The sequence below is a fragment of the Rana temporaria genome, chromosome 5 (assembly GCF_905171775.1).
Source record: "Rana temporaria chromosome 5, aRanTem1.1, whole genome shotgun sequence".
Lineage (NCBI taxonomy): Eukaryota > Metazoa > Chordata > Amphibia > Anura > Ranidae > Rana > Rana temporaria.
This window is the reverse complement of record NC_053493.1, coordinates 118,570,924-118,597,033: the sequence shown is the minus strand read 5'-3', so window position 1 is coordinate 118,597,033 and position 26,110 is coordinate 118,570,924.

Sequence of the window (26,110 nt, the reverse complement as noted above, 5' to 3'; positions counted from 1 at the left end):
GTAAAGCAAGGAAGTCTCAGCTACAGTATTTCCTATATGCGATGTAATAGATGGGTGACAGTAGAATTTCATTGTAATTTGCGTTGCAATGACAATAAAGTATGTATCTTGTTTATCTTATCTTATCAATAGTGTGGATATTGAAAGTATTAATATATGCCTGTTTTGCTTTGATGAACCGCGCCAGCATCCTACTGCATTTATCTCTAAATTTGTATACTGCCTTCATGAGCAAGTCCTTATGTTTTGAGAAAGGGTGACCCAAAAGGCAGCACAATGCAGAATGACGTTGGATAAGGCTCAGAAGAATGGGATTGTCACTATTCACTTTATTTGCAAGCATTTTCTTTATGTCATTGGCAGCTGGCTGTCTCTTTCTGGTTCTTGCTTCTGGCCCACTAATGAAATGCTAAAACAATTGTACATGTGCTTTAGTTTTCCTCCTGTGATGTGCAATGTGATTACCCCAGGAGTCTGCAGACAGCTTGGGGTTAATTATTCTTTCCTAGGCAAGGAATCTCGAAGTGCATGGCATGTTACATAAAAAAGGTGTTTACAATATATATACAGTGAGGAAAATAAGTATTTGAACACCCTGCTATTTTGCAAGTTCTCCCACTTGGAAATCATGGAGGGGTCTGAAATTGTCATCGTAGGTGCATGTCCACTGTGAGAGACATAATCAAAAAAAAAATTCCAGAAATCACAATTTATGATTTTTTTAACTATTTATTTGTATGATACAGCTGCAAATAAGTATTTGAACACCTGTCTATCAGCTAGAATTCTGACCCTCAAAGACCTGTTAGTCTGCCTTTAAAATGTCCACCTCCACTCCATTTATTATCCTACATTAGATGCACCTGTTTGAGGTCATTAGCTGCATAAAGACACCTGTCCACCCCATACAATCAGTAAGAATCCAACTACTAACATGGCCAAGACCAAAGAGCTGTCCAAAAACACTAGAGACAAAATTGTACACCTCCACAAGGCTGGAAAGGGCTACGGGGAAATTGCCAAGCAGCTTGGTGAAAAAAGGTCCACTGTTGGAGCAATCATTAGAAAATGGAAGAAGCTAAACATGACTGTCAATCTCCCTCGGACTGGGGCTCCATGCAAAATCTCACCTCGTGGGGTCTCAATGATCCTAAGAAAGGTGAGAAATCAGCCCAGGACTACATGGGAGGAGCTGGTCAATGACCTGAAAAGAGCTGGGACCACCGTTTCCAAGGTTACTGTTGGTAATACACTAAGACGTCATGGTTTGAAGTCATGCATGGCACGGAAGGTTCCCCTGCTTAAACCAGCACATGTCAAGGCCCGTCTTAAGTTTGCCAATGACCATTTGGATGATCCAGAGGAGTCATGGGAGAAAGTCATGTGGTCAGATGAGACCAAAATATAACTTTTTGGTCATAATTCCACTAACCGTGTTTGGAGGAAGACGAATGATGAGTACCATCCCAAGAACACCATCCCTATTGTGAAGCATGGTGGTGGTAGCATCATGCTTTGGGGGTGTTTTTCTGCACATGGGACAGAGCGACTGCACTGTATTAAGGAGAGGATGACCGGGCCATGTATTGCGAGATTTTGGGCAACAACCTCCTTCCCTCAGTTAGAGCTTTGAAGATGGGTCGAGGCTGGGTCTTCCTACATGACAATGACCCGACGCACACAGCCAGGATAACCAAGGAGTGGCTCTGTAAGAAGCATATCAAGGTTCTGGCGTGGCCTAGCCAGTCTCCAGACCTAAACCCAATAGAGAATCTTTGGAGGGAGCTCAAACTCCGTGTTTCTCAGCGACAGCCCAGAAACCTGACTGATCTAGAGAAGATCTGTGTGGAGGAGTGGGCCAAAATCCCTCCTCCAGTGTGTGCAAACCTGGTGAAAAACTACAAGAAACGTTTGACCTCTGTAATTGCAAACAAAGGCTACTGTACCAAATATTAACATTGATTTTCTCAGGTGTTCAAATACTTATTTGCAGCTGTATCATACAAATAAATAGTTAAAAAAATCATACATTGTGATTTCTGGATTTTTTTTTTTTGATTATGTCTCTTACAGTGGACAATGCACCTACGATAACAATTTCAGACCCCTCCATGATTTCCAAGTGGGAGAACTTGCAAAATAGCAGGGTGTTCAAATACTTATTTTCATCACTGTATATTTATATATATATATATATATATATATATATATATATATATATATATATATATACACACAGTAAGACCTTGGAAATTCCAAAGCACTTGTATATCAAAGTGAATTTCCCCATAAGAAATATTGGAAACTCAGATGATTCATTCCACAACCACTTAAGTCCTTCAATTTATAGTTCATATAAAAAGATTATAGCAATGTGATGGTTTTGTAACCATAAAATGTCCATCCACAAGGGGCTTAGAAGCAAAATCCAGCAGGAGCTACAGAGTATAAAAGAGAAGAGAGGCGCCTCTAAGTGTAGCAATATGGTTACATTTAATGAAGGTACAACATTTCGCAACTAACATGGTTGATGATTAAAAGAGGCACATCTAAGTATGCAAACATCCGGGTAAAGCTGTCCACATAGACCATCCTCTGCACCGCTGGCTCTCACCACTGTCAGTCTGCAATCGTGACTACCCTGCAGTAGAGCGATATGAAAGCAAGGCTTGAAGCACCCATGGAATACAGCGTGGAAGGGATGACGTCAGTGACAGTGAGGAGGATGGTCTATGTGGACAGCTGTACTCCGGATCCCTGCATACTTAGATGTGCCTCATCAACAACCATGTGACTTTCTAAATGTTGTACCTTTATTAAATGTAACCATATTGCTACACTTAAAGGCTCATCTGTTCTCTTTTATACTCAGTTGTGACATGACACTACTTGAATATCAAGGCAAAATGTATTAAACATTTTTGCTTTCTTGCAAAATGCTCTCAAACCAAGTTACTCTCAAACCAAGGTTTTACTGTATGTATATGTATATATATAGCCCACACTTTAATGAGTTACAAAAGCACATGAAATATTACAGTGGTATAAATATTGAGTAGAATACCATATTGCATGCTTACATATGTAAGATATTAATCCATGGTTGGTTAACCATAATAGCCATGCAATTTGGTCATGTCTCATTCAACATATACATTACAAGCAAGGGATATAAATACCACTTTACTGAATAATATAAATGGATTTCATTTAATTAATTTGTGACCTTCTCCATTAATGTGTCCATGGCCCCATCACATTGGAGATACTGGGAAATTTGTGTGAGCCCTGAGAATTGTAAACCTCAGAATAAAACATACCCTGGTATTGTTAGACACATTGCACATTCACAGTTATCAGTATGTGCATGAGCCGAGTACTCCTATGAGAGTTTCCCTGTTGTGAGCAATAAATAAGAAGCACATCTTAGAATCAAAGATACACTGGGAAAAAGATTTGCTGAGACTTTAACAAAATAAACATACTGACGTAGACAAAAAAGACTGCCAATAAAAAGAAAAAAAATCGAATCAATCATCAGACTACACCCAGCTATCCTTTATTTGGATGGACTGTCCCTATTTTGGAGCCACATCCCTCTTTCTCCCATTTCTCCTAAGGTGTTCCTTTTTTTTTGTCTGATGTATATGTAAATATACAATTTAACTACCAAAAGTGCTATATTACACAAAAACTGTCTTCCACATCTATGTTGTAAATAATTGCATTTGTTATTTTAAAGCCAGTTTAATAGAAATGCAATGGTGAAAAAAAAGCATTTGTGGCTTTACCAAAGTGTTTTTGCATAATAGGACTACATCCACATGGGCAGCCAGGAATGGTACAATCTCTTTTTTTAAAGTACAATAATGTTCATAGAGTGCCATTATATTGGAATGGCTTCACAACATCTAAAGAGCACCGGAAAATGGATTGATTGCAGACATTTGCATAAGTATATATAGATATGGATGTACACATCACTGTGCCTTTTGGTGTCTGCTTGTAACATCTTTGTTTCCTCAGTCACAGAGTTTAGTAGGGTTGCTCTCTCATATACCCCATTAAAAACAAGTAGTAGTTTTTGAAGTAAGACATTTGTGTTTCACTCCATTTGTTGGCCATCATTTTCTGGCGCCTTATGATTGGGGAACACAGCAACAGCCTTCCCAAGATCTTCTTCCGTAAAAGATAAGTCAAGCAAATCTCTTTGGCGCATTAATCTTACTTACATAGGCCAAAAATATCAGCATGTGACTTATGTCCATCTGATGAGAACAGTCTGATTGACCGTTTTCATCGGTTAACCAATGAAGCTGACAGATGGTCAGTCGTGCCTACACACCATCGGTTAAAAAACGATCGTGTCAGAACGCGGTGATGTAAAACACAACGACGTGCTGAAAAAAACGAAGTTCAAGCATGCGTCGACTTGATTCTGAGCATGCATGGATTTTTAACCGATGGTTGTGCCTACTAACGATCGTTTTTTTTTTCTATCGGTTAGGAATCCATCGGTTAAATTTAAAACAAGTTGGCTTTTTTTTAAACCGATGGATAAATAACAGATGGTGCCCACACACGATCGGTTTGGACCGATGAAAACGGTCCATCAGACCGTTCTCATCGGTTTGACCGTTTGTGTGTACGCGGAATTAGACATTCTAGACTCATAAACAATTTGATAATAGTGTTCTAACTCTGTCAAAACAGTATTCAGATCAATAAGGCGATATTAAAAGCTAAAATAAAAAAAAGAGGTTATATTTACCTGCTCTGTGCAAAAATATTGCAAAAGTGATCCCTTTATTCCTCTTTGGTGGTCCCCAACCAGTGCTTTCCACTCTTCCTTCCTCCATGTGTCCCTTAGCAAGCTCGGTGCTGAGGGCACACCATGCAGGCATGTTACTGAGCTGGGTTGTGTGCATCCATATAGACACACCCAGCACCAGTAAGCTATGCCCCACAGTGAGCTCTCTCTTCACAGAAGTTTGTCTAAGAGCAGCAGAAGCCAATGGCTCCCGCTGCCTTCAGTGTCTCCTGTGAGACCAGGAAGAGAGGAGAGCCTTGCTGCAGCCTGGACAAGGCTGGATCTGTAAGTAGGAGTCAGGTAAGTGTTTAGGGATGGGGAGGAGAACAAGTAGTGGGGAGTTTATTACCTTAATGCAGAGAAAGCATTAACATAAAAAATATAATTAGACTTTAGAACCACTTTAAGGATTAAACCCCAGTACGAGTCAGAACGAATAGCCCCAATATGTGAAGGGGACTGCTGCACTGCTTTACACTGGAAATAGTAAAACAGATGTCCAGTGTGTTCCCCTTCCTCAAACAGCATACAGAAAAAACATTTATGCTCTGCTTTACAATACGATAAATATGTCAATGCATCTTGTGCTGCTAGTCATACAACTTCAGTTTTACGGTTTGGAGAGGCAACGTGGTTCTGTACGCCTGGCTTATCTGCTGGGAGAGCAACTCCTCCCATGCCCTAGTAACATCTTTGTTTCTGCATGCAAAATCTAAAGCTTTCATACAAAATGATTGTACTATATAAATCCTTAATATTAGTATTAGTAGTAGAAAATTAGTGCAACACCAGGCCTAGTAGCACAACTCAGCACCTCAGTGCAGAGCAGTTTCTAAAGAATAAATTAATTAATTGACTAATTAATTAAATTAATCACATGAAATGATTGACATACTATTTCAGTGAATTAATTTGAAACAGTTAGAACCATGGAACAACTATATACTTCTGTAAAAAGAATATAGTAAAAAGAATTAGGTAATAGCGGCTATTTAAAACATACTGTCAAAAGACGCATGTAGCAAAAACATTAAAAAAGATCATAAAAGAACAAAATAGTCCACAATGATAAACAGCGCTTAAAGTTATTGGTTAAAATGTCCAACTTCATAAAGGCATTCGTTTGGTGACGGATTTTCAAGTGAAGACAGTATATAACGTATCCTACACCTCTTCCCGGAGAACACACCACACGTGGGACACACTCCCCTTCGGGGTACTCACTCACCAGAGGGCCAGTTAATAAAGGCAGTAAGAGGTATCTTTCACTGGATCATCCGTTACTCTAGCTGGGGTCAGCGAGGGTATATACTCCACATAAAAAATACAAGAGGGTACCAAAATAGTTTAATCCCGTTTATTATTCTTTAAAACAGTAATCCCTCCACAACATGCAAGACCCCCGCTCCGAATACCATTAGTAGATGAAAACAAGCAGAGGATAGGATAGTGGCAGTGTCTTCCTAATGGTGTCCAATTCCCCAGAGGATAGTAGTCAGCACAGCGCGCAAGACTCCTTCCTGGATGAGATGCCAATGGAGCGCACACATGGAGCGCACACGTCACTTCTGGGTTGCCGTTGTAATCCCGCCCTGACCGGTTTCATTGTCCAATCAACTTCTACAGAGGGCGTGGATGAACGGCATGGACGTCCCTATTATATACAGCTCGCCGTCCACTCAATGAATGAATGCAGAGTATATTAATGACGTCAGTGATTGATTAACCAACACGATGTGCCGAAAAACAAAAATAGACGGTGAACAATGCACCAGGGACGCCATAATTTAAATGCACATATCTATTCCAAGGACAAACTGGTACTAAACATAGCGCCAGAATCCCGGAAATGGCAGTTAATTTAAAACTTAAAATGGAGCAGATCAAAATGAAACTACAATGTATAATAATACTGGGGTCATGCATCACCAATCAGAGACACTTCCTATAAAGCATAAATACATAAACATTTTTTTTTTAAATAAATATATAAAAAAACCTTAAGTAGTACATTCGACCTTCAAGCATTTAATACATATATTCTCTAGCTTAAGGTGCACATATAGATAAATATAGGAAAAGAACCAGCAGAGGTAATTCACTAAACTCTTAGAATACAGATATCAGCCAAACAGAATTAATCATATATAGCATCATAATTAAATGTTCTTTGTCAGGAACAATAAAATAATTGAATAACTCCATAATCAAGCTAAAATTACATAGATTGAATAAACAATCTATGCCTTATATCGATGTAACATATCGGGCTAGCCATATATTATCGATAAACGATAAATTGGCATCTATACACGAAGATGGAACATAGCTTATATAAAGGGATATTAATATACAATTAGAGTTAATCAAAATAAAAATAAAAATAAAAGTAAAAAAGAAGAATGGATGACTATAAAATCAGTATAAATAAATTAAAACAATTATAGAAATTGGAATTAATAGTAGACCCTAGGAGGCCAGTTAAAAATCACTTATAAAACAATTAATGTCCAACTCAACGTTTAACCCTCTTGGGGCAAGTGTATCGATACAATGGATCCATTTTGTTTCGAGTTTAGATAACTCCCTCACACGGTTGCAACCCCTCCAGCTAGGACTCAGATGCTCAACTCCCCAAAATCTAAGTCCAGTTGGGTTTTCATCATGATATAGTTTGAAGTGCAGAGACACGTTGTGGTCTTTATAACCAATTTTGATATTGGCTATGTGTTCTGCAATTCTTATCTTCAACTTCCTTTTTGTGCGGCCCACATAGAGGAGTTTGCATGGACATTCGAGCACATACACTACGTAGGTAGAATTGCAAGTAATGAAGTCTTTAATTGAAAAACTAGCATCATTACGGGACGTAAAGTTGTCCAAGCCTCTAACTGGACTAGATATTTCTTTACATGGGCCACATCTTCTACATGCAAAGAAAACCATCTTTCTGCCAAAAAGTGGCAGGTTTACCAGGCGGATCGAGGACTTTTTTAACAATCCTGTCTCCATAATTAGGAGCCTTTCTGTAAATAAAATTCGGTTTAGACGGAATCACATTTCTCAGAATCTTATCCAGCAATAAAATATGCCAATGAGAGGAAAAAATATTTTCCACTTCTTTGTATTGTGAATGGAAGCCTGAGACAAAGCTCCATTCATGGTTGATCAGCGGTTTAGTAGAGGGAATACTATTAAGATTGAAAGGAAGTGGTAAAATGGACAGTTCTTCTATAATTACATCCAATTTCTTTTCACAGTAGCCTTTTTCTACAAACTTTTTCTTCAGAATCATGGACTGCGAGACATAGTCCTCATCACTGGAGCAATTACGGTGTACCCTCATAATCTGGCCCCTTGGTATGTTTCTCAACCAAGTAGGGTGGTGCCCGCTTTGTGTCGGTAAAAAGCTGTTAGCATCTGTCGGTTTGAAATAGACTCTTGTCCCCAATTTATCACCATCTCTATAAATCTGAAGGTCTAAGTAATGTAAATTTTCTTGATCGTACTCACTCGTCAAGTTGATGTTCTGATTGTTGTCATTTAATTCGCTTAGGAAATTCTCCAAAGATACAAGGGTGCCAGTCCATATAAAGAAAAGGTCATCGATATACCTGCGATACAGTAATAATTCCTCTCTCTTGATATTAAAAATGGTCTTGTCCTCCCATTCTGACATAAAGAGATTGGCGATGCTGGGGGCGAATTTAGCCCCCATTGCAACGCCTCTCTTTTGGGAGTAGAATGTACTATTGAACCAAAAATAATTATGACTTAAACAGAAATCAAGAGTATTATGTAGAAAAACCTTTTGAGTATGGCATAAGTCATCCCTTTGGCTTAACGCCCAATTTAAAGCCAACAGGGCGTCACCATGCTGTATAATTGTATACAGCGAGGCAACGTCTGCAGTTACCAAATAGACTTCCTCTTTTTCTGCAAGGTTAATGTTGTTCAACAATGACAATAGATCCTTAGTATCTTTTAAATAGGCCTTTGTACATTTGACACTTTCTTGCAGAAAATGATCAAGGTATTGCCCCATGCGCGATGTTATTGAACCTATACCATTTACTATGGGTCTTGCCGGTGGGCGGACCTGGTCCTTGTGAATTTTGGGTAGGGTATAAATCGTAGGGATTCGTCCATTGCTTGGTATCAGATATTTTCTCTCTTTATTCGAGAGGACCCCTGTACGGTATCCCTTCTCTACTAATATTTTGAGGTCGGCCTCATATTGCGTAGTCGGGTCTTTATTTAACCTCTGATATGTGACGTCTTCCATCAACATGTTTGATAGTTGCTCGTGATAAAAGGCTTTAGTCATAATCACTACTCCTCCTCCCTTATCGGTGGGTCGTATTACTATTTCTTTTCTTTTTTCTAGTAATTCTATACCTTCCTTGATAAAACGAGGATTAACATTTCTTTTGGGGGTAATGCTTTCCAAATCTCGCAGTACCAAGCCTTTAAAGACGTCGAGTGGTTGATTAGACCCTACAAGAGGATTAAACAATGACTTATTACGAAGTCCAGAGTCTACTGATACTAGTACTGAATTGGTTACTTCATTGGAGTTAGTCAATGTATTCAGGTTCTTATTAAGGAAATATTTTTTCATATTAATCGTTCGCACATATTTATGCACGTCAATAAATATCTCAAACTTATTGATCGGGCGATGTAGACCACATTTTAATCCTAAATTCAAAACATTTGTTTCTTTATCCGATAATACCACATCTGTCAGGTTGAAAATACCGTTTAATCGTGATTCCTTTCGTACTCTTTCCTTCTTCTTTTTTTGGACGATCTGTCCCGCGCTACATCCTCTTCTTCTTCTCTCATTAGTCTCGGTTGTGCTTGTTTTTCCCTCTCCCATTGGGGTGAATCCCTCCAATATTGATTCTCGCTGTTTGTAGGTTGTTGTTCTCTGTATTGAGGATTTTGTTGGGAGTGCGAAGAAGACCTCCCTCTGTGGGGATTCGAGCCTCTGCCCCTCTTTTGCCAGCCTCTGCCTCTCCCTAAAAAAGGCTGTGGGGACTGGTAATATTGTCTATTGTTGTCGTCTCTTAGAGGTTCGAACCTGTTATAGACAGGTGGATAATAGTCATTTGAGTGTTGTCTGTGAGTATGATTAGATGGACCTGGATTCCCGGATCTACCTCTTCCAGGATTGGCTTCTTTTCTATTTGGCGTGGATTGATGAATGGGGGCTTTTTGTGTGGGTGGTACTTTAGCTCTAACAACATTGGGTGGTTGATGGGCAGTAACCTGCGAATCACCCCCATTAGCCCCTTGTTGGGTTTCCATATTAGTGAAATCTTCATCGTCACCTACAATCACTGGATGAGTTTGTTGCCATGAATAGATGGATTTGGTCCTAAAATCATTTAAATCACGATGAAACTTTTTGACTTTTGTGTCTCCTTGTCTACCTTTTCCAATTTCTTTTTTATACGTATATTAAAATCAATTACTTGTTGGGACTCTTTAATAGGATCTAATTGTTTTTGTAATTCATTGATCCTTGTTTCCAACTTGGTCATCTTCTTCTTTTTTCTTGTTAAAATAAGTTCCTGAAGCCTACGCCCTACTCCATTAAAGAACTCTAACCATTCTGTCATGGATGATGGGTCGGTGAGTCCATCTTGGGGAACTACTTCCCGCCTCAGGCTTCTGGCTATGATATCTTCCTTTAAATATTGCTCAAAGGTGAAAATGTCCCACCAGGTCCTAACCTGTTTTTCTAGACAATTGCCCAGAGCATTCATTACTCCATTGTAATTAACCTGTGCAGGTGTTTGTTCATCTACTGAAAAAATACTGTTTAAATCCAGAGTTCTACTGCTCAGAAACAGCAACGCATCCGTGGCTGCTTAGAGTAAATGATTATATAAATATAAATTGGTGGAATATATATATATAAAAACAGATATCATTTATCATTGTGGACTATTTTGTTCTTTTATGATCTTTTTTAATGTTTTTCAATACAAAAAATGTAGCGCTTGAAAATAATAAATGATTAGAAGACACTGATTGTCTATATCCAACACCAAATAAACAGTATAAACAAATAAAAGTCCATGTAAATGCATCTGTAGCGCAGGGTCACGATCCACGTGACTTTCACGCTACCGCACCATTGGCCCACTGTTCAAGTTCACGGTTCACATGATCAGTCATGTGACCCTACAGTAACATACAGCGGTGCGGGATGGCCCCATTCATCTTCATGTAAGGTTCATCAGCCCTTATTTAAACCAGGCTTTAAAGGGATTTTTCTCTTTTTGGGATTTTGGGCACTATTCTTGTAATTCTCTTCAGGGAATCATTTGTATACATAGGCTCATTATATTTAAATAGGGTTAACCCGGAAGTGCACTCTCATTGGGCGAGCCCCCGGGGAAGTACCTCGATGGGGGTCATATTTTATATTTAAGCATGGTGGCAACAGTGGAGTCTTACCCCAGACGATGCAAGTTGTTGCGAAACGCGTCGGGACTCTACTGCTGCCATGCACTTTTCTACATTGATGTCCTTTTTTATTCAACTAACTGTAAGGCCCCGTACACACGAGAGGATCCATCCGCTGGAATTGATCCGCGGACCGGCTCCAGCGGATAGATCCCCTGGTGTGTACAATCCAGCGGATCTGTTTCCGCGGATTTTTATCCCCTGGGATGGATTTCAAGCGGATAAAAATTTGAAGACATGCTTTCAAATCTATCCGCTTGAATCCATCCCAACGGATTGATCCACTGGTCTGTACAGACTCACCGGATCAATCCGTCCGAAGGGATCCCCCGCATGCGTCGTAATGATTCGACGCATGAGTGGAATTCCTTATATGACAGCGTCACGCACGTCGCCGCGTCATCATCTGGGCGACGGCGCGACACGTCATCGCGAGGGGATTTCGGCGCGGATTTCGATCCGATGGTGAGTACACTCCATCGGATCCAAATCCGTGGAAATCCTCGAGAGGATTTATCCACGGAAACGGTCCGGTGGACCGTATCCGCGGATAAATCCTCTCGTGTGTACTAGGCCTAAGTGTTTTTAACCGGCATTAACCACTTACCCCCCGGACCATATTGCTGCCCAAAGACCAGAGTACTTTTTGCGATTCGGGACTGCGTCGCTTTAACAGACAATTGCGCGGTCGTGCGACGTGGCTCCCAAACAAAATTGGCGTCCTTTTTTTCCCACAAATAGAGCTTTCTTTTGGTGGTATTTGATCACCTCTGCGGTTTTTAGTGTTTGCGCTATAAACAAAAATAGAGCGACAATTTTGAAAAAAATGAATATTTTTTACATTTTGCTATAATAAATATCCCCCAAAAATATATAAAAAAACATTTTTTTTCCTCAGTTTAGGCCGATACGTTTTCTTCTACATATTTTTCGTAAAAAAAAATCGCAATAAGCGTTTATTGATTGGTTTGCACAAAAGTTATAGCGTTTACAAAATAGGGGGGAATTTTATGTCATTTTTATTATATTTTTTTTACTAGTAATGGCGGCGATCAGCGATTTTTTTTCCGGTACTGCGACATTACGGCGGACACTTCGGACACATTTTTGGGACCATTGGCATTTTTATAGCGATCAGTGTTATAAAAATGCATTGGATTACTATAAAAATGCCACTGGCAGTGAAGGGGTTAACACTAGGGGGCGGGGAAGGGGTTAAGTATGCCTGGGTGTGTTCTTACTGTGGGGGGGGGGGGGCCTCACTAGGGGAAACACTGATCCTCGGTTCATACATTGTATGAACCGAAGATCAGCATTTCCCCTGCTGACAGGACCGGGAGCTGTGTGTTTACACACACAGCTCCCGGTCCCCGCTCTGTACCGAGCGATCGCGTGTGCCCGGCGGCGATCGCGCCCGCCGGGCACACGCACGGGAGTCGGGGGCGAGCGGGGGGCGCGCGCGTGCGCCCCCTAGTGGCGGCTGGGAGAGAGGACGTCATATTACGTGCTCTCGCCCAGCCGAGCCACCTTGTGGACGTATAACGACGGTGCGCGGTCGGCAAGTGGTTAAACATCCCATGTTTGTATGGAATCACACTATGTGCCTTTCATTTCCTCCATGTACCCTGGGTAGGGTTTGATCTTCTATGAGTCATCTCCAAGTTGTTGATACCTCCCTCATCTTTCATCAAGTGAAGACTTCATTGTATCCTGTTGATCGTATACTCGGCTTTTGTTGATACACCTACTATCTAACTATCACCTACTATCTACATACATTCAGCCTTATTGACCCTTTGAGCTTACGCCGGCCCATTTACGCTACGCCGCCGTAACTTTGTGAATACAGCACTTGCCTCTCTAAGTTGCGGCGGCGTAGCGTAAATAAGATACACTACGCCCGCACATAGTTACGCCGCCCTACGTGAATCTGGGCCAAAGTCTTTATTATTATTTTTATCTCATTTAAAACCATTGAAAAACATTTAATATATCTACAACTCAAAGTACATTTGTGTGATCAGTAAATTATAACTATAGTAATGTTAATAATTAAAAATAACATTGTGGCTGTGCATACCTTGATAATTGCCAGGCCAGGATAAACAGCAATCAGAATATACATAGACAAGAAGCTGTGCATGTCTGTAAGCTAGTGCACAAGATATGTAAATAACCTGTCACTCAAGCAAGGACTTTGGTCTTTATCTGGAAGTCTGTTTTATTTCACTGAACAATAAAAAGAGGATTGCTCAGTGCTGGATTAACTCTGTGTGGCAAGACTGGGCACAGATGATAGGAAATCTTATTCTCTACATTGTGACATAAAAAAAAATACATTTTTTGGGGTTTACATCCACTTTAATGTGGCTTGCACAGATTGCAAAGAACATCTCCTGCCACCAAGACAGTGGAAACAACTCAAGTGAGGCAAGGGTAACAATGTAATTTATAGAAAAGGATGTGGTAGAAGGGCATAAAGGATTCTGTGGATCTTTTTTTTTACCCAGTTTTGATATACCGTATGTATAAAAAAATTCAATCAGTGGTCAGACAGAACAGGTGTACTAAATGTATGTTTGATTAACTTTGTTTTTGCAAAACATCTTTCATCGGGTAGCACATCTTTGAATATGCATAGGTTATATCATCTGCAATTGTTATGTGAAGCTTGAATTAGTACCAGGAAATGAAATAATCATTTTATTGTGTTCCCTGAACGTCAGAGCACTTGGAACCCTGGTGGCCATTTATAAAGCCCCACAGACGTCACCTCTTCATCTGCTGAGGTTAGGAAACTGAGAATGTGCGCCCAGGGAAGCAGAAGGATATCCTTTTTTTTAACTCTGGTTGTTACGGTACAAAGGAAAAGGATATGCCTTTTAGTTTCTGTTGCTTTAATCTAAATGGTTAAATAAGGGCTTCAAACATCCATTTTAAAGTCAATGCACAAACAGCATTGTTAAAATAATCACTGCTACATTTTTAAAGGAAAATGATCATGGATTTTTGTAAATTTATTTAATTATTTATTTAAAAAAAATAGATTTTGAATCTGTTATATTTTTTTAAAAACGAGCTACATAATTGGTTTACTTTTAGACTGTGTCTCTATATCTATTGGTTCCTGTAAGGCAGTAGAGCCTGGTGTGCACTATTCTATTCTCCAGCCTCCTCCTTTTTATTCACTTACAGTAAGCGACACTTTAAAATGGTACTCGGTCTTAACATCTCTGGTCAATCTCTGCAGGGTTTAGGGTTGGAACTGTCAGCTGTTGGCAATGGCCATGGTCCAGTACTAAACCTAGTAGCTGAATCATGCTGTAGAACGCTCCATAAGTGCATCCCATAGCAGCATAATGCAACAAAGCGCTTCCGCACTGTAGGTAAAATAATTGCAAAGTCTAATTTCTAATTAAATAACAAACATGTTATGCTTACCTCCTCTGTTACAGTGGTTTTGCACAGAGCAGCCCAGATCCTCCTCTTCTCGGGTGTCTCTTCGGCTCTTCTGGCCCCTACCTCCTGTCAAGTGCCCCCCACAGCAAGCAGCTTGCTATGGGGGCACCGAGCCGAGCCACAGCTCCCTGTATCCATTCAGGTAAGTATTAAGGTGACTGAGGGGGGCTGCTACACACAGAAGGTTTTTTATCTTAATGCATAGAATGCATTAAGATAAAAAACCTTCTGACTTTACAACCCCTTTAAAGGGAAATACTGTGATGTCATATGTGACATCACAACATATAAACAATCTAAAGCCCTGTACACATGATCGGTTTGTCCGATGAAAACAGACCAATGGACTGTTTTCATCGGACAAACCGATCGTGTGTGGGCCCCATCGGTTTGTTTTCCATCGGTGAAAAAAAATAGAACATGTTTTAAATTTTTCCTATGGATAAAAAACCGATAGAAAAAAACGATCGTCTGTGTGGAAGTCAATCGGTCAAAAATCCACGCATGCTCAGAATCAAGTCAACGCATGCTCGGAAGCATTGAACTTCATTTTTCTCAGCACATCGTAGTGTTTTACGTCACCGCGTTTTGGAACGGTCAGATTTTTGGCTGATGGTGTGTATGCAAGACCGACGAAAAAAAATCCATCGGATTAGATTCCATCAGATATCCGATCGAGTGTACAGGGCTTTACAGTTAGTCTAGAAAAAACAGCAATCAGCGCACAAATGTTACAAATAAAACTAAATTGATTGCAAGCTGAACACCAACAGAGGCAATCACAAAAAAACTCAAAAAGTACAAATGATAAATAATAATAAAAGTGCAGCGCAAATAAAGTCCTTGACTGAAGAATCAAGAATTAAGACACCCAGTGAGATAGCAAAAATCTTCGGCAAATGTGATGATATCCTCCACCAGTATAAGAAGTGCCTCCTTACCAGATGAGTTGGACCATATGTTTTCACAAGTGGTCAAAGACAGCTTGTTCTCGCCATAAGGGAGATGGTGCAGTGGAGTCCAATGCAGAAGTGAATAGTAGGTCCAATGTGGAATAAAAAATAAAAACACATTCTAAGTGTAGACTGTATTTATTCCAGGGAAAGATAAAAAACAGCACTTCACCATACTACAGTCAGTCTGGTATGTCTGCAGACAATCTGCCAGAAAACAACTGGCCAGTAGGCGATAGGCAATGTAAAATAAAATAAAAACTCGGAGCAACAGCCACGAGCAGCAGCAGAAAGGACGCGGGTGACGTCACAGGAAAAACTCCTCCCCTGTACGCACGTTACGTCCGGATTGGACTTTGTCAGCGGTTTTACAGTTAGTCTCAATGTCCTATGTCAGGGATCGCCAATCCACGGCCCTCCAGCTGTTGGGGAACTACACATCCCATGAGGCATTGTAAAACTCTGATATTCACAGACATGACTAGGCATGATGGGAATTGTAGTTCCTGAACAACTGAAGGGCCATAGTTTGGAGACCCCTGTCCAACGTAATACTTGGATGCTTACGATGTCATTTGTGAGTACAAAATGATTCAGAATTTTAACAACCACAAACCAGTACAAATTTAAATTTTAGCCCAACCATCGTATCTTAATGGAGGCATGTCCAAAGTCCGGCCCGCGGGCAAATCGTTCCGGTTTAATACAGCCCCCCTGGTAATTTTAATACAGCCCCCAGGGCCATAAAAGATATGTACCGTATTTATAGGCGCTGCCTCGGAGGGGACAGGGAGGGGATGGGACGAGTGCCATCAGATTACACACAGGAGAATCTCCTGTTTACTCCGCAGCGTCTGTAAATGGAAGTCCTGTGTCCTGCGCTGCCATTGGAAGACTCTTCTGTTTATCATAGGAGGCGGGACTTGGTATAAAAGAGGCTGTAGAGTAAACGGGAGATTCTCTTGTATATAATCTGTCGGCGCTCATCCCACCCCCCTCTCTGTCCCCTCTGAGGCTGCAGGTGGGCATCGATCAGGCTTCACTGATGACAATGGGGAGGCTGCATTCATGGCAATGGTGAGGCTGCATTTATGGCAGTGTTTCTCAATTCCAGTCCTCAGGCCCCCCCAACAGGTCAGGTTTTCAGGATTTCCCTCAGATGAAAAGGCTGTGGTGATTACTAAGGCAGTGAAACTGATCAAATCACCTGTGCAAAATAATGGAAATCCTGAAAACCTGACCTGTTGGGGGGGCCTGAGGACTGGAATTGAGAAACACTGATTTATGGCAATGGCGAGGCTGCATTCATGAAACATGTGAGGCTATTTTCATGACAATGGTGAAGCTTCAGATTGGCACTGATTAGGCTGCATTGATGGGCACTGACCCTTAAGCCTCGTACACTCGTCGGCTGTTCCTACCCATTAGGACTAATTGTGCATGGTTGGGACTTTCTTAATACCCTGTTCTTATTCACCTCTGCCTCTGTGTGATCACTGCTCGCTAGCACACCATGCCACACCCTGTTCACACTCAGACGGTGTCTAGTAATCAAAAAGACTTATGCCGCGTACACACGATCAGTCCATCCGATGAGAACGGACCGATGGACCGATGAAGCTGACTGATGGTCCGTCGCGCCTACACACCATCGGTTAAAAAAAGGATTGTGTCAGAATGCGGTGACGTAAAACACAACGACGTGCTGAAAAAAAGCGAAGTTCTAAGCTTTCAAGCATGCGTTGACTTGATTCTGAGCTTGCGTGGATTTTTAACCGATGGTTGTGCCTACTAACGATCGGTTTTGACCTATTGGTTAGGAATCCATAGGTTAAATTTAAAGCAAGTTGGCTTTTTTTTAACCGATGGTTAAATAACCTATAGGGCCCACACACGATCGGTTTTGACCGATGAAAACGGTGCATCAGACCGTTGTCCTCTGGTTAACCTATCATGTGTACCTATCGTGTGTACGAGGCCTTATTTTTCTTCACAGTTCTTTTTTTTAAATGTCATTTTTTTCCTGAAATTTCCCTCTTAAAGTGAAGGTGCGTGTTATATGCCGATAAATACAGTATATCCAAATAACACGCCCAAGCTCATCCTTAGTCCTGAGCGGCGCTCTGGGATTCGTTGGGGGTCACAAAAGATATATATGTATATAAATCCAAATTACACACCCAAGCTCATCTCTTCACCACACACAGCCACAATTCTTGTTGGCTAGTGTATTAGTGCTCGAACGAACACACTTAGACCGAATATTAATGGTTCAAAGAATGTCAGGCAAAATGGTCAACCCTCACGCATGTTCACTTCATCAAATCTTGCCCTCCTTGAAAAAAGTTAGCACCCCCATGTCTTAATGCTACATTAACGATTTACACATTTTTTTTCCTGTGTGCACCACAATGAAATGTCAAAAGAGAAAAAAAATACTTTGTTGATAATATTTTGTTTTAATATCTGTGGGTGTGCAAATTTCATAAAAGTTACGCTGAGAAAAACAGGAAAGTGCATTTTTTCTCCAAATTTTCCCTATTTTAACCTAATTAAAACATATAAAAATAATACATACAAATTGGCTACCAATTTCAAGTCTTTTAGGTCCCTAAAAAATAATGTATGATGTCACAGACCCTCGTCCTCAACAGGATTATGTCTGCCATATATGCTTCCTTTGTGCGGTACCAGCACGATCCAAGGTCCCTAAGCCCACCGATCCAAGGTCCCTTAGCCCACCCAGTCACTTGTCGAAGCATCAGTGTAGGGTGGAAAATATAATGTGAACAACGGGATACAGCCACACCTCAAACCATCTAGTAAAAGGTATACAACAGTCCATGAGACCAAGCTCATACAATATTCCAGCAGTTGGAAAGGTGAAATTAATTTATCTTTATATTTTTCTTGAGGGATTTTGGGCCAGATCCACAAAAGGGATACGACGGCGTATCTACTGATACGCCGTCGTATCCCTGTTTCTATCTTTGGAACTGATCCACAGAATCAGTTTCAAAAAGATAGGGAGAAGATCCGACATGTGTAAGGGACTTACACTGTCGGATCTTAGGATGCAGTACCGCATCCGCCGCTGGGGGCATTTTGAGTCGAAATGCCGCTTCGGGTATGCAAATTAGCACTTACGGAGATCCACAAAGCTTTTACGCTTCGTTTTTTCTCCGTAAGTATTAGTTTGCAATCGTAAAATTAGGGCTGCTTTTACAAGGCCTAAACTGTTTAGGCCTTGTAAAAGTAGACCCTTCTATCCCACGTCGCCGTCTTTTTTTTTTCAAAAAAAAAATTTTTCCGCCGCAACTTTTTTTTTTTTTTTTACGCCCGTCGCGATTCTAAAAACCCGGCGCAACGTAAAACCGCGCAAAGCACGTCGGGAAAATGGTGTCGTGAGCATGCGCAGTACGGCCGGCGCGGGAGCGCGCCTAATTTAGGTAGAAATTTTCCGGCCGTGTAACTTAAATTGAAAAAGTTACGTTGCGCCGGGTTTTTGTGGATCTGGCCCTTTGTTCAGAAATATTACTGTCCCAAGTGAAATAGCCCCATCATTCTTTCAACACAAACCACACATATAGAACCCTGGATAACAGGGGTAACACGAAATGCTGAGACAGTGTGATTTTACTGTGAGTCTGGTTAGTGCAGACACTGGGGTTCTCAGTCACCCTATGCCACTAATAGACACAGTGTAACTTACACATAGGAGGGGCCGCGGGAGCTGGATAAGGAGTTTTCAGAGCTCTCCAAGGTAAGCTGGGTTCCACAAGCCCCCTGCCCAAAGTGACCCCCGTCACATGTGATATGTTAGGGTAGATTCCAAAATCTAAAACCCAAATACCATTCCTCCAGCCCCTTGGAGGTCCCCCCAGCATGTATTTTATACTTTGTGTAGCAAAGTCCAGGCTTCCTTGAGGCCTAATGGTGGCCTTCAGAGTTAGGGACAGCTGACATCCTTCTGTGTAAAGTGGGTTACAGGGCATGGTGGGTGTACTGCAAGATGAAATGGTGGGCACCAGACACTTTTTAAATGCAAAGAGATTTATTGTCTCTTGAACAGAACTGGGTTAGGTCCAGGACACCCTTAAGTAGATGAAATGATAATTGGCAGATCTTGAGACTTCTATAAGAAGACAGCTATACAGGTGAAGGCCTCCAGCCGGACACCACTTCTGTATAGGTAGGACCGCTGTCTCCTATGGCAACAATCTTTTAGAAGTTACTAACGGTAGTTGTATTCAACTATTGGCAACACAAACAGTTCTCTGCTTACTCCACAGTTATGTCGCGTACACACGGTCGTTTTTCGGCATGAAAAAAAATGATTTTTTTTAGAATCTCATTTAAAATGATCCTGTGTGGGCTTCACATAGTTTTTCGGCTTCTGAAAAACAACAAATTTTTTTTTCAAACATGCTGCATTTTTTAATGTCGTTTTTCAAAATGTCGTTTTTCGTGATGTAAAAAATGATCGTGTGTGGGCAAAAACGACGTTTTAAACCCGCGCATGCCCAGAAGCAAGTTATGAGACGGGAGCGCTCGTTCAGGTAAAACTACCATTCATAATGGAGTAAGCACATTCATCACGCTGTAACAGACAAAAAAGCGTGAATCGTCTTTTACTAACACGGAATCAGCTAAAAGCAGCCCAAAGGTGAATAGAACTTCCCCTTTAGAGTTCCGTCGTACGTGTTGTACGTCACCGCGCTTTGTTCATAATCTTTTCCAAAACGATGGTGTGTGGGCAACATCGTTTTTAATGATGAAGTTGGAAAAATTTCGTTTTTTTTTCATAATGAAAAAATTTCGTTTTTTTTCATAATGAAAAAATTTCGTTTTTTTTCATAATGAAAAAATTTCATTTTTTTTCATGCCGAAAAACGACTGTGTGTACGCGGCATTACTCACTGTGGGTCTTCGCTCAACGAACTCCCAGTCTTTCACTAAACTTAGGATCCAATAGTCACTGGATCACCTGAGCTCTTCCACTTTTAACACTCAGTATCTTCCTCAAGCATCACCCCCACTTTCCTGCTGGGTCCCTGGCTTGGCACTCACAGATACTCTTCAAGCGTCACCCCTGCTGACCCCCTAGGTCTCTGATTGGGCACCCACTGATGCTCCACAAGTGTCACCTCTGCTGTCCTCATGGGTCACTGGCTTGGCACTCGCTGAAGTTTTCCCCATTTTTCACCATTCCCGGCTGGTGAGAAGACTGCTCTGGTACTGGCTTCAGATAACTCACACTGGTCTCCGGTAACAAGGTGGATGATCCCTTAGTGGCGTCAGCTTCCCCTTCTACCTCTGACCACAACTGATTCCCCCGTCCAGCTGAACCACTACTTATGGTTGGACTACAAACCCTACGCTGTTCTCCCGCTCCTGGAAAGGCCCTCAGTCAGCCTAGCAGCCAAATGTCCCCAGGAGCAGCACAACACAAGTCCACTCAGACAGCCGTCCAGGTGGCACAGAACCCCAATCACAGGACTCCACTCAAATAAATAGGCTCTCCCAGCAGGCCAAGGGACCAAAGAAAATCCCTACCTATTGGCTGACACACCCCATCCATTCATGTCTGAGCTTGCAAAGCCCCTGTCTTATTTAATGTCACTAGCATAGTGTCACCTAGTGACAGAAGAGAAAGGGTGCAACAAGTCCAGATTTAGAGAGGAATCTATTGATCTTCTAACAATTGGCCATGGCAACTATCGCCTGGCAACTAAATTTGATAGCAATCCTGACTAAACATCAGGGTGCTACATCTGTATTTTTATAAAATATAAATAATTTGGAGCGAATTAACACATTATAATGTGCAATATCACTTTAAACTAAAGTGCTCTAATTAAAAGTGTCCATGCTCCTAAGGCTTCTTAAACCATTAACATTTTATATACACACATGTAATGTGCAAATAAAAAAATTATGTGCATAATGCAAACAAAATATTTTTTGGCAAAACGTTTTTGGTGTATGCACCAATTGCTATAAATATAATAATGTGCAAATACAAGCAATTCTGTGTAAAATACAAAAAAAAAAATTGTGCAAAAAGTGCTATGTGCAAAACTTTCCCAGAGGCTGCGCATGCACCAATTTTCATAACACAGTCAATGCAGTTATATGCAATTCTCCAGTACAATCTTCAATCACATTAAAGGTGCAACCTTTTCTCTTGTTAAATAAAAAGGTGCAACCTTGGGGGCGTGGCCGGGATGTAGAGAGGAACGGACGTGCTTAGCTTGTGCTCCTGCCATCCACGCACAGTATCCGTCCCCATCCTCGATTCCAAGAGCCATCCTGCTCAGCAAAATTCTCCCTCCTGTCTGGGGGGCTCCCCCGGTCCTCCCGATGCCCGGCAAGCGCAACTCGGCTAAGAAGGTGACGAGTTATTCGTCCCGTTTTCCGCCGCTGACCACACGCGCGGCGGCCATCTTGGAGCCTTCCTCATCTTCTCCGGCCTCGGTAGCGGTGCAGACAGAGTCCTGGATGGCGGATCTTGAGGCCCTGGACCTGGAGGAGTCACAGATGGAGGTGAGGAGTCCCCCGGGGCAGCTGGAAGGCCGATTCACCGCCGCGATCCTGGCGGCCATTGCAGACAGCAAATCCTCTGTAGAGGGTAAGATAGACACGCTGGCTATAGAGTGTGGGCTCATAAGGCAGGACATGGATAAGTTCAGGGGCCGCCTGTCTGAGGCAGAGCAACGCTTGTCAGTGATGGAGGACACAGTGGCTTCCACCTCTCATTCTGTTGGGGAACTACAACAACAGGTCAGAGTCCTGATGGCCCGTTCTGAAGATGCCGAGAACCGCCTGCGCCGCAATAATGTGCGGGTGGTTGGGCTCCCTGAGGGCGCAGAGGGCGCCAACCCGGTGGAGTTTGCAGAATCCTTCTTTAAAGATCTTCTGGGCCTGCGGAACCTGTCACCTGTATATGTGGTGGAACGCGCCCACAGGGTGCCTGCCGGTAGGAGGCCTGCGGGCGCATGGCCGCGTGCCTTCCTTGTCCGCCTGCTTAACTTCAGGGACCGGGACACGATCCTGGCCGAGGCCCGTAAACACCCTGAACTGAAACATGAAAATGCTGTGATTCACCTGTATCCTGACTTCTCACAAGAGCTGCAGAAGAAGCGGCGCTCCTTCACAGACGTCCGTCGACGCTTGAGAGAGAAGGGCCTGGTATACAGCATGCTCTACCCTAGCCGTCTGAAGGTGATTCACAGGGGCTCAGCAAAATTTTTTGATTCTCCGATGGAAGCGGTGGATTGGCTGGATTCACTGGCCTGAGGAGGTGTTGAGGTGGCAATGTGATTGACCTGGGAGGAGAAGTCACTTACCTGTCTACGATGTCCTTGCTGGGAGCAGTGGTTCCATGCTGCAGTGTTTGAATGATATGCTCCGGTTACACTCTGTTGTGGAACTCCATGGCTGAAAGCTGGTTGGAATGTTACGAGCGGTCAATCATCCGTTCCGGACAGGAGCAGCAGGTACGGTTAAGCACAGATTGAAAATCCCGCGTGCTTCCCTGAAACCCCCCACAACTGTTTTTTTTCTTTTTTGAAGTGGATGGACTTTTGAGACGTTCCACGGCTGTTCTATACGTTTTGGGTACAAAGTTTCTCCGGCGGTGAAACCGTTTTTTAGTTTGGTTCGCCTGGAGCAAACAGGGCGTTGGGGCTTGTGTGATGTTTTCTTCACTGTACTTTTGCCAGATGTTTTTAATTTTTCTTACTGGCATGTTTTGTTTCCCCCCCCCCCTCTTTTTTTTACCTCTCCCCCCCCTTTCCTTTTTTTACCCTTGGGACATTGACTTTTTGCCTTCACCTTTCCTCTGCTTTGGGGCCTCGCCCCATGTGCGTGTTACAGTGTGTGATACCCTTCATGACATGTATATTGAACCATTGAAATATGTTACCCTGTGGCTCTCTGTGTCCAGACTCCCCCCCCCTGACTGGCTTGATTCGTGTGCCCCTCCTGTCCTTCAAATATTTTTCTTTTCCAGACCCAATGAATGATATTAAAATAGTATCGTGGAATGTCCGCGGTTTAAACTCTAAATTCAAACGCTCTTTAGTCTTACAGTACCTCAAATCCCTGATTCCCATATTGTCCTCCTGCAGGAAACCCACCTGGTGGGTAGTAAAACCCTTTCCCTGAACAGGAGCTGGATACAGAGGGCAGTGCACTCCACTTACTCCTCATACGCCAGAGGTGTGGTCATCTTGCTGCATAAGAAATTGAAATGTAATATAGAACATGTGGTGACGGACCCTCAAGGGAGATATGCTATTGTAGTCCTCACCGTAGACTCTCAGCTGTTGGCTATAGCAAATGTTTACATCCCTCCCCCCTTTCACAAGGAGGTGTTGTACCTGATTTTAGAGAAGATTGCCACCTTTGGTCCACTAAAATTGCTAGTGGCTGGGGATTTTAATAATGTGATCGATTATGAGCTGGACACTTCTAACCCGAACCGGGTGCGGAATCTGGATCTCGGGCACTGGGCAGATGTGGCGGCTTTGGAGGAGGTGTGGCGGTGGAAACATCCTGGTGAGAGAGGTTACTCCTATCTTTCCCACGTCAGCTCATCCTCCTCCCGTATTGATCTGGCCTTTGCAAATCCGGCCCTCCTGCCGCTGGTGACCGATGTTGGTTACCTGGCCGGGGGTCTCTCGGATCACACCCCCTTGCAGGTGACGCTGTGCCGCCCTGGGGGGGGTAGTCGGAGGATCTGGAGACTACACCCGGGGTGGGTTGATGAACCATCGGTTGAGCCGCTGGTTGCCGGCCATATTGCTGAGTACTGGGAGGTTAATGACGGCTCTACGGGTAGGCACATGGTATGGGATGCATTTAAAGCGTCCACCCGGGGTGTGTACATTGCTGCTATCAAGGCTGCTAGGACTGAAAAGAATTCAGAGTCGGAGGCGCTCCAGGTCCATGAGGTTCGGTGTGCAAAGGCTCATGCTGAGGCGCCCTCTGCCTCCACACTCGCGGAGTTGCAGATGGCCAGAAGGGCCTTCTTGGTTCATCAGCAATCTCTTACGCAATGCATGTTTAAATGTAAGGCGGAAGACTTATTTGAGAAGGGGGACAAGAACGGAAAATTGCTGGCATACTTGGCGGCAGATGCTAGGCCTCATGTGGCAATTCCATGCATACACACGGCAGGAGGAGCCTTGGTGGGGGACAGGGAGGGGGATAATGCAGGCTTTTGTGTCCTACTACTCTGACCTCTATGCGGCTATCCCACAGTATGACAATCAGGTTCTGACGGACCTGCTGGACTCCTTTCCGATCCCAGTGTTGCCTGGGGAGGCGGTGGAGCTCCTGGAGGCCCCTTTTTCTCCTAAGGAGCTGGCTGTGGCTATTGCTTCCTTCCCAAATGGAAAGGCACCGGGCCCTGATGGGATTCCGGCAGAGTGGTACAAGACTTACTCTGATGTGGTCTCGCACAGGTTGCTGACCCTTTACAGGGAATGTTTGGAGGTGGGAAGTTTGCCCCCCTCGTGGTACGAGGCCCAGGTGGTTGTGCTTCCCAAACCAGGGAAGGACCCCCTCCATTGTTCCTCATATAGGCCAATTGCTCTACTAAATATGGACCTAAAAATTTTGACCAAGATGTTAGCTAATAGGTTGATGCCCTGCTTAGAACACTTAATTTCACCTGACCAGACAGGGTTCATGCCCAAGAAGGCTACAGATATTAACTTACGCAGAGTGTACGCCCACACACAGATTGACGGGGACATATCTCACGGGGGGGCCCTGGTGTTTTTCGATCTTGAGAAGGCGTTTGACTCCATTGATTGGGGCTACATGACCCAGGTACTGGAGCGTATGGGCTTCGGCCCTGTGTTCCTTAAATGGATATCACTGCTATATAATAGTCCGGTGGCGGCAATTCGTTTAAATGGTGAGGTGTCGTGCACCTTCCCGGTATTCAGAGGCACCAGACAGGGGTGTCCCTTGTCGCCGGGCTTATTTGCCCTGGTGATGGAACCCCTGGCAATTGCACTACGATCCTCGCCTCAAATTGAGGGAATCAAGGTGGGCACCTTGACTGAGTCACTAGCGCTTTACGCAGATGACCTGGTTTTGTTTCTGGGGGATACCGGTCCTTCCCTACATGCCGCACTCTCATTGATGAGCAGGTTCTCTGTGGTCTCGGGCCTCAGGGTCAACTGGACCAAGTCAAAAATCCTCCCACTCCGGTCCCATGGGTCGCCTAGACAGGCTGATCCTTCTAATCCCCTACAGTGGGTAACTCAGATTAGGTACCTGGGGTTACAAATTACGAACTCTGTGTCAGACTTTGTTAACCTCAATGTGTCCCCATTGTTGAGCACTGTCTCCAGGAAGTTGAACTCCTGGAAGAATCTCCCCCTGTCCCTCA